The sequence below is a fragment of the Prinia subflava genome, chromosome 2 (assembly GCF_021018805.1).
Source record: "Prinia subflava isolate CZ2003 ecotype Zambia chromosome 2, Cam_Psub_1.2, whole genome shotgun sequence".
Classification (NCBI taxonomy): Eukaryota; Metazoa; Chordata; class Aves; order Passeriformes; family Cisticolidae; genus Prinia; species Prinia subflava.
In genome coordinates, this window is record NC_086248.1 from 13,951,019 (window position 1) to 13,962,083 (window position 11,065).

General features: G+C 45.2%; 1 protein-coding gene across 2 annotated transcripts in view; it reads right to left on the minus strand.

Annotated features, from left to right (window-relative positions):
• LPIN1 (lipin 1) overlaps window positions 1–6,612 on the minus strand; it is a 49,939-nt gene extending 43,327 nt beyond the window's left edge. For both annotated transcript variants that reach the window (XM_063424742.1, XM_063424750.1), the window contains exon 1: window positions 6,516–6,612. The gene's annotated coding sequence lies outside the window, so the exon portion shown is untranslated. The remainder of the gene's footprint in view (window positions 1–6,515) is intronic.
• Between the last annotated feature and the right edge of the window lie 4,453 nt (window positions 6,613–11,065).

Below are 11,065 nucleotides of genomic sequence, written 5' to 3' on the forward strand. Positions count from 1 at the left end.
TAAATGCAAAGACAGTGACAGTGATGGTCAGAATTACACAGTATAGTTCAACCCAGTTAATGCTTGGCCTGCTGTAGTAACAAAATTTCTGGATGCAAAACAGCTGTGAGTTCTTTGATGGAGAAAGAGCTGCTGAGACAATACATAAACCCCACTGTTTGGGAGAGTTCTGGGCAGACAATCCAAACATGAGGACTCACATATCCTCTTTACCAGTTACACCAGCTGGACTTCTAATATCCTAAACAGAATTTTGCAACTATTCTTGCTCACAACAAATCACAGCTACTCTGCCTGCCCTGTCTTTGGACACAAAGATTATTTTTATATCCACCAATTTAAAAAGTTGGACACCATCCTCAGGCCAAACAGCTCAGCAGCATAGCTTGCTCTCATACAGTGGAAATCTCTTATCCCTTAAAAAAGTGCCACATTCAAACTGTGAGCTGGTGATGGACACTCCTCTCAAGCTGGGCTGAACCTGGCATGTGCAACAGAGTCATTGTGGAATTGAAAGACAGACTGGGAGACTGATCACATAAACCCCACTTCCCCAAGCAACTGACAAAAATGGGTTTATTTTTCAAATGTAGGGAACAAAAGACGCTGTAGTTAAAATGGGGAAGAGTTCAGAAATTAGACTCTTGATGACTGTAGGCCCTCTATCCTACTTTTTACACATGCCAAGTAAAGCTGAGATTGTTTGGAGTCTGAGGTTTGTAAGTTTGTGCTCTGAACCTAAAGCTGGTCCATGCCATGTCAGCACTCCAAGAAACCAACACTCCTCAAACCCCGGAGGGACTGGTTGTGGTTTTGGAGCAGCACTGCACTCTGGCCATGCCAATAAGTCTTTCACTTACAGCAGCAACAACTTCAGCAGTAAACAGGAGTTTACATCATGGATTAAACCCCCAGTGCCTGCCTGTTCATTGTATTCAGTTTATTAAAACTCTTGTTCTCATACCATGTTAGTGGACAAAGCACAGATTTCTTTTTTTAATTTTTTTTTTTTTTTTTTTTTTTTTTTTTTTTTTTTTTTTTTTTTTGTGCTGGGAAAATTCAGAATCCTTTGATCTAAGCTGCAAGTGAGAACAGTCTGTACTGCTCCTGTCAGGATTCTCATACGGTTTGAATTTTGTTCTTTGCCAGAAGACATTTTACAGCTCTACATTTTGCATCTATTATAAAAGTCAAGGTATTTTCTAGTATCATTTTTAATGTAAATCTAACTAGCATCACCTTCCAGAAAGCACAGAAAATTTCCAACTCTTTTGATTGTTAAAGACAGCAGCCATTTTTCAGAATTTATCATAATGTGGAAAAAAAAAGTCAAAAATAAATAGCTAGGTGATCTCACTTATTACTTAACTGATTTATTCACTTAGCAAAGTTTGACCTAACAAAATTAATTATTTCAAGTCCCACTCTGCTGGATGCCACAGTAAGATCAAACACACTGTCATCAAGAGAATCAACTTCTTTCATACAGGTACACCAGACTCTGTCCTATTTCCACTGGAAAAGCCAGTAATTGTACCCCTTGTGGCATGGTTTTGGTTGTTTGTTTTTCTGGGGATTTTTTTACAGCTCAGCTCTTCCCCTTACCATTTCATCTTTCTTTACTGCATTTTTCAAAATAAAATACTAAAAAGCAACTAAGGGCCTTTTTTCCTTTTGCAATAAGTGGTGTCTCGCCCAGTGCCACAGCATTAATGAATTATACCCACACATATCGAAATTACTAAGGGATGCAAGTGCTATTCAACATGCTCTAAAAGCAGTTGATTTAGGTGGCATGCTGTAAGGGTAATTAAAAAGTGGAACACATTTCTCTGGAAGATATGAAATTTCCAATGCAGAACATTTTGAAAACAGGACAAACATTTGCTGGGACTGGTTTAAGAACAGGCAACTGCAACCTTTGGGAAAGACATTGCTGTGCCTGTGCCCAAGGCAGCAAATCAACCCATATCCCATCACAGACCTGACCATTCCAACCTGGACATCTCTACTGAATCCCTCTAAATTTCAAAATCTGCTTCTTCTAGGCACAGGCCAATAAGCACTCTCCCAACAATTCCAAGGCACAGCTAAGGAGCTAAGATGGACTGGGCACTACTCCCATGGCCAGTTTAGAAGCAGTCATCTTCTTTTAAAGCTTTACAGAGCTCTATAAAATAGATGGTGCTAGCTGCTCTGGTCATCACGAATTAGCTTGGGCAGCATTTAGGTCTCTTTCAGCCCCTTTCCTAAGGCTCTGTGGTTGTGATTGTGCACTGGCTTTATAGGCCAGGAGAGGAAGATTTGCAGCAATGGCAAACATAACAACAAACAAACAAACAAACAAAAACCACTAAAACAAAAACCCCCACCCACAGACAAACAAACGAAAAACAACAAAAATACAGACACATATTTCAGTTACACTTTTAATACTTGATATGATGAGACCCTGGTCCACAGCTGAAATGATGAGCATAAGCACAAAACAAAACAGCTTTCTTCCTAAAAACATCCATACAAGTTGTGAAATGCTGAAGACAAAAATTGATGGGCCAGTGTTCAGTTAAAATACATCACTGCAGCTCTGCTGCTGACACTGAAACTATGACAGTTTTACAAACCTGGTCCAGCTGGTCCCCTGACCTGCCCTTGGTTTCTGATTTGAAGATTTAAAGCTTGAGAGAGACCAGACTGTATTTGGGAATCAGACTGTGGTTCCTTTGAGAAAATTATTCCTCATTTACAAAAAATAATAAGTAAATGATAATACCTCAAAGTCAGTGCTTATCAACACTCTTTTACTGCATATGAAATATTTCTTTTCTTGACTCTGAAACAATTCAGTTTTGTCTGCAGATCTGAACACTTAATCCCTCTACTGCAACTAATAGAATTTCTTTATAGATGGTAAAGAGTCCATTTAACTAATGGACTCTTTACCATGAAAAACAGTTTCAGAGGTTATGTTCTAAAAAAAGATTCATGATAGAAAGGTAGGGGAGATAAGAAAATATTTCAGATGAAGATTCTCTAGAGGAATATTTCCAAATTAAGCTTAGCTCTTCATGTTTACACAACAACCACAGTAATGTTGACTTCTTAACTATAAAAGCTCTTAATAACTTTCATTCTATTATTTTTAAATATATAGTTTTGTTTATTAGTAAGTGTCCCTACATTGTAAAGTCACTAATGCTGTTTGATCATCACATCCAAATCCCTTAGTATTTTAAGCCACTTGAGGCAGGAAACTGAAAATCATTAAGAACTCTCAAAAGCCTTTTTCTTAACTATTTGTGAGTTCCTACATCAATCCAACCTAAAGTCACTGCCACAAATTCCCACTCCTTTTTTGAGTAAATGCCCAAGCAGAACCCCAAGGTTGTGCATTTTTCAGAGCAAAATCAGAGCCTGGATTTACTTTCTCTACAGGAGCCATGAAGACATTGTACGGGACTTAGGGAAGACTTCAGTTTAGAGCTCTACTTTCCTACAAGATCCCCACATAATTTTGGGTAAGTTACTGAGGCTTTACTCTCAGAGGGTGTAACTCCCACTGGTTTCAAGCAGGGTCTCCCACTGTGGCTATATCCCAATTGCAGCACTCCAAGCTCACCCAAGGGAGACACAGACAAACACTCTTCTTGCACATTGTGGTTTCCTGGGAAAGGAAACCTGGACACATGACCTGAAAGGAAGCCATAAGCAGCCATGACCCCAGTTTGGACAAGCTGCTGAGGGAGAACTCCAGAGAACTCTGCTGAGCAGTGTGACTTTGCTTGTTCTGTAAACAGGAGGGCAAACTCTGTCCAAGTCTGATTACACTCACAGTTGTCCCAGACTTCCCCACAGTCACAGCTGCATGGGACAGACCACATTCCTGCAGGTGATCTGACAGTACGTCTGGTCAGCTGGGAGACAGGTGCAGTTCACTTCCATGTCCCACATCCGAAAGCAAAATTCAGCCTGTGGCTGGCTCTACACCAGAGTAAGAGCATGGTGCTTCCTGTCAGTCAAACCTCCAGAAATATTTCAGGGTTGGGATTATTCTGGGCTTAATTCTATTAGGAACTATTTGACTTCTATTCCAAGTTACCCAAGGCCAGTGCCAAAAATTGCAACTTCTTACAACAGCCAGAGAGTCAAATGGATCAAATGTCAAACTTATCTTCCAAGCTGCCTGTCCCTCCAAGAACCCACTCATTCACATTCACTCACAGTCATGGGCTGTGAATATGAGATGACTATTCCTCTGGTTCTGATATTGCACTGTATTTCAAACAGTTAAAATCTACTTGGTGCAATACTTCATGAAGTCCCTGTAAAGGACAGCATATTTTCTTGAGAGCAGCTAAAATCAAAAATTCAAACTGAAGACTCAAAACTTGCCTGCAATGAATCCCCGTGTTCAAACAAAGGGAGCACTGGCCCATACCCCACAGTCAGGGTATCAAACTGGTACACAGGAGTCCTGGAGAATTTCAAAGCCAGCTGAAGGGTACAACCACAGTGCCCATACCAACCTCCCAGCTGAATATTCTCCACTCTCCTAAATCTTGCCCTTGCATCAGCACTGAAAAGTAACACCACTAAAGCCAGAAAAAAAAAAATTCCAGCTAGATCAGTGGGATGTTTTGACTCACCACATACCCATACAATTGCTACTACAAAAGACAGAAACTCAGTCAGTGGTGCACAAGGGACACCTCTACTGAAATTCCAGGCAGTCCTGAAGCCACATTTCAAGACTCATCTACTCCTTTCCTAGATATTTCTTGGGAGACCTTCCACATTTCCCTTGGTCTCGTTGTACCTTAACTTCCCAACTGTACAGTGCTTCTCTCCTCATGGAGACACTTTGAGGGAATCTACAGAAGGACTGAGACTCCTTTGGACTGGCCCTGCACAAAAGAGTTCAAATTTTTACAGCAAATTGAAAAGTACAAACTGATGCCTGGAACCAAGAACTTCTGTAGTAGCTGAAGCATTTGTGGTTAGTCATGTACTGTGCTGCCCTGTGCTACTGTTCTGTTGTCAGTGAGGGAACATAAATCAGAGTGGAAAAACAGCAGTAGTTCTACTCTATACAGACACCTCACATGACTTGGCATGCCTTCTCTCAGCAGGATTTGAAAACAAATTTGTTCATTAGACTCTTTATTTTCTCCATTTTCAGAGTTCAAAGCTTTTATTGTACTTCAACTGGTTTTGATGACTGCTGTGTGTATATATGGTCACAGATAAATCTGTACATCCGCACGTGTTCAGGTGTGGAAAAGGGTCAACAACTAAAATTTGCCCAACTCCCTTACAAACAGGCCCCACTGCATCAGGTGAGCAGAAATTATCAGGTAGTTGATATCTGCGTTAGTGACCTGGAGCTATAAGAAAAGCAGAAAGTATCTAAAACCATTTGAAGCTATTTCCATGGCATTATGCCTAAAATCATAACACATTTATGATTTAGCATTTTCTATCTGATTTCTTCCACTGTCTCCCCAGTTTTTCTCTAGTTCTCTTCATGGAAGCAGGCTCGTTTTACTGTAATAGGAGCTCACCTAACTTCAAACCATGCACTGATGACAACAAAACCTTATGTATGTACACTAAGCATTTACCAGTGTTTGCTTCCTGAGACAGCAGAGGCAGGGACACAGATAAAGTTATCCAGACAATAAACCATTTCAAAACACCCTCCAGACTAGGTGCCAAATTAGAAGTCAAAAGATCTGTCAAGACTGATGACTTTACAAGGGAAAAGAAAAATGATCTGCTAGACAGTCTGCAATATCAAGGCTGGGATACTACCTCCACGCAATTCCTCTGTTTGATGGGGATAACAATATTGCAGTGTTTTGTCTCCTCCCCACAAGACACATTTGCGAGGAAATATACTAATCAGTAGAAAAATAATACGGGGGAGAGAGGTGTAACCTAAAAGAAATACAAAATATCTGAAAGTTTAGTTTCCTGTGTTGCCATTGCATTGCTGCTAGCCAGGCTCTGCTATGTCATTAAATCCCTCTGTCCTGTTACCGCTGTCATTTTTCCAGCTCAGGGAAAGTATTAGTGAAGCAGTGGCATAATGCAGCGATTTGCATCAGCAGCTGCCAGGCAAAGGGAAGCAAACTGCCTAAAGCCGAAGGGGAAGCAGCAGCACACAGAGGGGCACTGGCCACCACCAGCTCACCCAGCTCGGCTGAGGACGGCCCCGAACCGAGATCCCCACAGGGCGCCTCCCTCCGAGGGGACACCTGGAAAGCGCCGCATCTTCCCTCAAACCCCGTGCACGAAGCAGCCCGGGCACAGCTGTCACTGCTCAGAGCCAGGCGGCTCCGCAGGGAAAGGCGGGCATGGGACGCGGGCAGCCGCCCGGAGCCCCGCCAGGATGCCCAGGCCGGACGGCCCCGCTGCCTTCGGCTGCTCCTGGCCTTGCCTTCCCTGCCCGCGGGCAGCCGGAGGAGGAAGGGCCTCCCTCCTCCCGCAGCGGCCGCCACAGCCCCGGCACCCACCTCTGCCGCGGGCCGGCTCCCGCAGCTCCGCTCGCCGCCGCCTCTGTGCGCGCCGCGGGGACGCTGCGGGGCCGCTGGGGCCGCCGGGCGGGGCCGCCCCGGGGGCGGGGCCGGGGGAGGCAGAGCGGGCCCGGGGCGGGGCCGGGGGAGGCAGAGCGGGCCCGGGGCGGGGCCGGGGCGGGCCCGGGGGAGCCAGAGCGGGCCCGGGGCGGGCCCGGGGGAGCCAGAGCGGGCCCGGGGCGGGGCCGGGGCGGGGCCGGGGGAGGCAGAGCGGGCCCGGGGCGGGGCCGGGGCGGGGCCGGGGGAGGCAGAGCGGGCCCGGGGCGGGGCCGGGGCGGGGCCGGGGGAGGCAGAGCGGGCCCGGGGCGGGGCCGGGCCGGGGGAGGCAGAGCGGGCCCGGGGCGGGGCCGGGGCGGACCCGGGGGAGGCAGAGCGGGCCCGGGGCGGGGCCGGGGCGGGGCCGGGGCGGGCCCGGGGGAGGCAGAGCGGGCCCGGGGCGGTGCCGGGGGAGGCAGAGCGGGCCCGGGGCGGTGCCGGGGGAGGCAGAGCGGGCCCGGGGCGGGGCCGGGGGAGGCAGAGCGGGCCCGGGGCGGTGCCGGGGGAGGCAGAGCGGGCCCGGGGCGGGCCCGGGGGAGGCAGAGCGGGCCCGGGGCGGTGCCGGGGGAGGCAGAGCGGGCCCGGGGCGGGGCCGGGGGAGGCAGAGCGGGCCCGGGGCGGGGCCGGGGGAGGCAGAGCGGGCCCGGGGCGGGGCCGGGCCGTGGCGCGGTGCTGTGGGGTGATCCCGCGGCCGAGGGCGGGTCAGGTTCCTGGCTGGGAAATACGGGAGAGGGAATCGCCCGAGCCGGGCTGACCAAAGGCAGGTCCGTGATAGGCGTCGCGTGGGCTGCCAGAGCCTAGCATTCATCGCCATGGGGAACGTGTCCTTCAGCATCAGACGCTTCATCGCTTTAAATAAATGCGATGAAATAAAGCTTTTCCACCTGATTGTGGTTTCCTTGTATGTAAACCGTATTCTAACCCCCTTTGCACTGATCGCCGTACACAGCTAAAAAGGGAAGGGGATGTCCTTGTTAAGAAGGAACTGATGGAGGAATCTTCCAGGCCTTTTTGAAGTCTTGTTTACAGAGCTCAGGAGAGGATGGTGCTATGTGCAAGACAAATGAACAGGAAACAGAGTAACACAGAGGGGGAAAAAGATGACAAAGATTATATATACACACACATAAAAAAAAAAAAAAAAAAGGTCATTATTGAAGCACCCTGCTTCAATAGTTTTAGGCTTGAAAACAAGTTTCTGAGCACTGGATTTCCTGCATCTCCATGTTGTAGTGCCCAAAATGTACATGCAGCTGAAGCCTGGGAAGAGGACCTCGCTGAGTAATTAGTGCTTAAGCTTTCCATTTTTGTTAAATTTCTGGTTAGACTCCAAAACAATCTTACTGGAATCTTCTCTACATCATCACCCAACTGTAATCCTTCAACTTGTTCTTCTGCATTACGTCTTTCTCCTACAGCTCTCTTAGCTCTCTCTCCATGTTGGCTAATCTTTGGACAGTTCACAGCTTAGACAAAGCCACTGAGTGATAGGACCCGCTGCAAACTCAGACTCCAATCCCTGCCTCTTGTTCTGTCCTCCATTCCTGGTTACACAGCTACACTAATGAGTACACTTCAGCTTTAGAACAGAAAAGTCAGTGAAGACTGTTTCTGCCCAGGCATGACAAACAAGGGTGTATACTTAGTCCCAAAGAGAAAGTAACACACAACTGCAATTTCATTTCCCAGGCATTTCATACCTAATCTCTTGCCAGTGGGCAGTCAGTAGACAAAGAGACATACTGGTAAATAATCCCATGCCTGTTAATACAAGAAGCTAACAAAGGAATTTCTCTCCTAACATCTAACATAAGTAGATATTTTTATACAGTACCCACAGCTGCCTCTGATAATCTACTGAATTCTCTGTCTGGTTCACTTTTTCTCCCCCTTTCTTTTCCTCTTCCTTTTTCCTTCAAGTACAATTATCTAGTATTTCATTTCATCCTTCATTTAAAGGCACAGTAGTGCAGGGTGTTGTAGCATGTAGATACTGGCATTTAATCTGCCTCTAAGTGCTTGATTGGAGACAATTTTTTAAAAGTATACATAGCTGTTATTTACTTGCAGAGATTTCTAACATATTCCCTCCCCCCGCTTTGACTTTAACGTATTGCTGGTTTTGACTGTGCTGCTGCTTTTGCTTTGTATCTGTCCCCTTGAGATTCTTGCCATTTGGCAGCTTTAGCTTTGGGATTTTGCTTTCTGTATCATCACAGTTCCTGAGTATTGTAATCATTTGCTGTAAATTCTTCTCTTTCTTCTTTGACTTCTGTGTTCAGAAGTGAGATGATGACATCATCCTCAGGAGGACTGTGATGTCATCAGAAGTAGTATAAAGTTTTAGTCAATGAGGCACAGCAATGACCAGTGAACAGCAAAACTGAGAGGATTATTTTGTAAAAAATCAAATGTGGGATTGCAATTTTCCAGGAACTGTTGCAGCTGGAATTAGAGGCAGGGCAGGAAGCATTGATCATGTCCCAAAATGCTCATCTGTAATGATAACATCTCTCATGCCATCAGTGCGTGCATTGCATAACCAAACTTGATTTTGAACCAAGTACTTTTGGATTTGGTTTTGTGACAGATACACCCTTTCCTCCCCCTCACTAAAAAAAAAGAAAAAAAAAGGGGGAACAGGGACCTCTAGGAAATGAACCACTAGACAAGTCTTTTTTTGCTTCTCAGAATATAACAAGCTTGATGATGAAGGTTCTCAGAAGAGCCTTTCTTATTCCTCTAGATCCACATCTAACCATGGAAACCCATGAGTACCTCAATGGTTCCTTCATATCCTAGAAGATCTTTCCTCAATCTAAAGTAATTTCTCTGCTACAAAATACTAACCTACTGAGAGACAGAGACTTGTATTGACTCCTATGATCCAAATATCATCAAAGCCGAAGAGTATAGGAGTATTTAAATTAGGAACAAGAGAGGCTAAATATATCAACCCTGCTGGAGGTACACTGGTACCAGTTCAATCTCATCAGAAAGCAATTTAGCTCCAAATCTGTAAATAGCCGCAGCTGAGCTCTCTAAATATAATCTGAAAAAGCTTAGAAAAGCTTGAGCCCTGATAAAGCAAAGCAATTGCAATGTGAGATTAAGGATATAACAGTGAAATCATCAATGTGTTCTTTCTTTGGCCAAGACCACAATTCCTGCATGTGCTTGTTCAAACACAGACCTGTATCCTGCTCAGGTAAAATACATACTGATGTCTAAGTGCACACACATATAAGAAATAAGAAATCATACACAGTTCCTCCATCCTGTCATGGACAGAAATGCTTTCCAGCCCAAAACCTAGCTTTTCATCATCAAATACATCTGTACAAGTAAAGCTTCTGTCCAGAATACAGTTTTCAAAGCACAGCAAACCAAAATCATCAGTATTATTTGTTCAGAACAAAATAGTACAAAACATGCTTTGAGAACTTCAAACAAGCTGGTCTGTTTCCCAGGGTATAATCTTTTCTTCACAGTACCTGCAATGCTTGGAAACTAAAATGGCAATCTTAATCCCAAAGAGGAAAAAGATATTTGGAAACCAACTCCTTCTTTTGAGAAACTTGTTGCTTTTCTCTCAGCCTCATGTCTGAAATTTTCAGATCAGAGTGTGTGCCTACCAATATCAAATCATCCTTGCAAATAGGTTCTGAAAGTTATTGCTTGGGGATTGTAAAACTGAATATCTTCATTAGTTCAACTGTGTAGTTTCCACCTTACCAGGCAAACTGTAGGTAGCAAAGATGTAACAGCTGCACTTATAAGATGATTAACAGATATTTTGTGTAAAGCTTTTTCCTCTGGTGGGCTAAGAATGAAGTGCTAATATAGGTCAGCTTGAAGTTCATTCTGTAACTCTACTGAGAGAATGAAGTATCTAAAATGTGTTTTATAATACAAGTAGCAATATTTGGTGCTTCTCTGTGACAGAAACATTCTTCACTTCTGTGCAGACCAGGGTAGAGGAGGGGCTGTGCTGTGTGTGGCTGCTGGTGGCTGCAGGGGCACTCTGTCCCTGCCTTGGCGTTACAAGAAGCAGGTTTGCTTGGCTTTGAAGTGAGAGAAGTCTGTACTCTCCCAGGTACATTAGTTCTCCATTAGTTCTGGCTGTCATATAAACTGGATGAAAAAGGTTTTAATCTCCCCTCAAGAGAGAGGCAGATGTGGGACTGTGAGCAGCCTGGCAGGAGGAGAGGCAGACTGTGGCTATTGTCTCCCTCACTGCTGAAGTGATGGGAGAAGGCTTCTGCAGGTACTGCCCAAAAGTTCACATCTTCATCCCTTCACCCAAAGTAAGGAAAGGTTTATTAATTTTGCTGTTAAAAAAGTGAGATAATGCAACCCCTTACTACTTAGTATTTTCCTCTCTCACTAATGCTCAATTTTCTTGAATATTTGAAGTGACAGAATATAACCAGGTTAGAGCAGTAGGTTTTTGT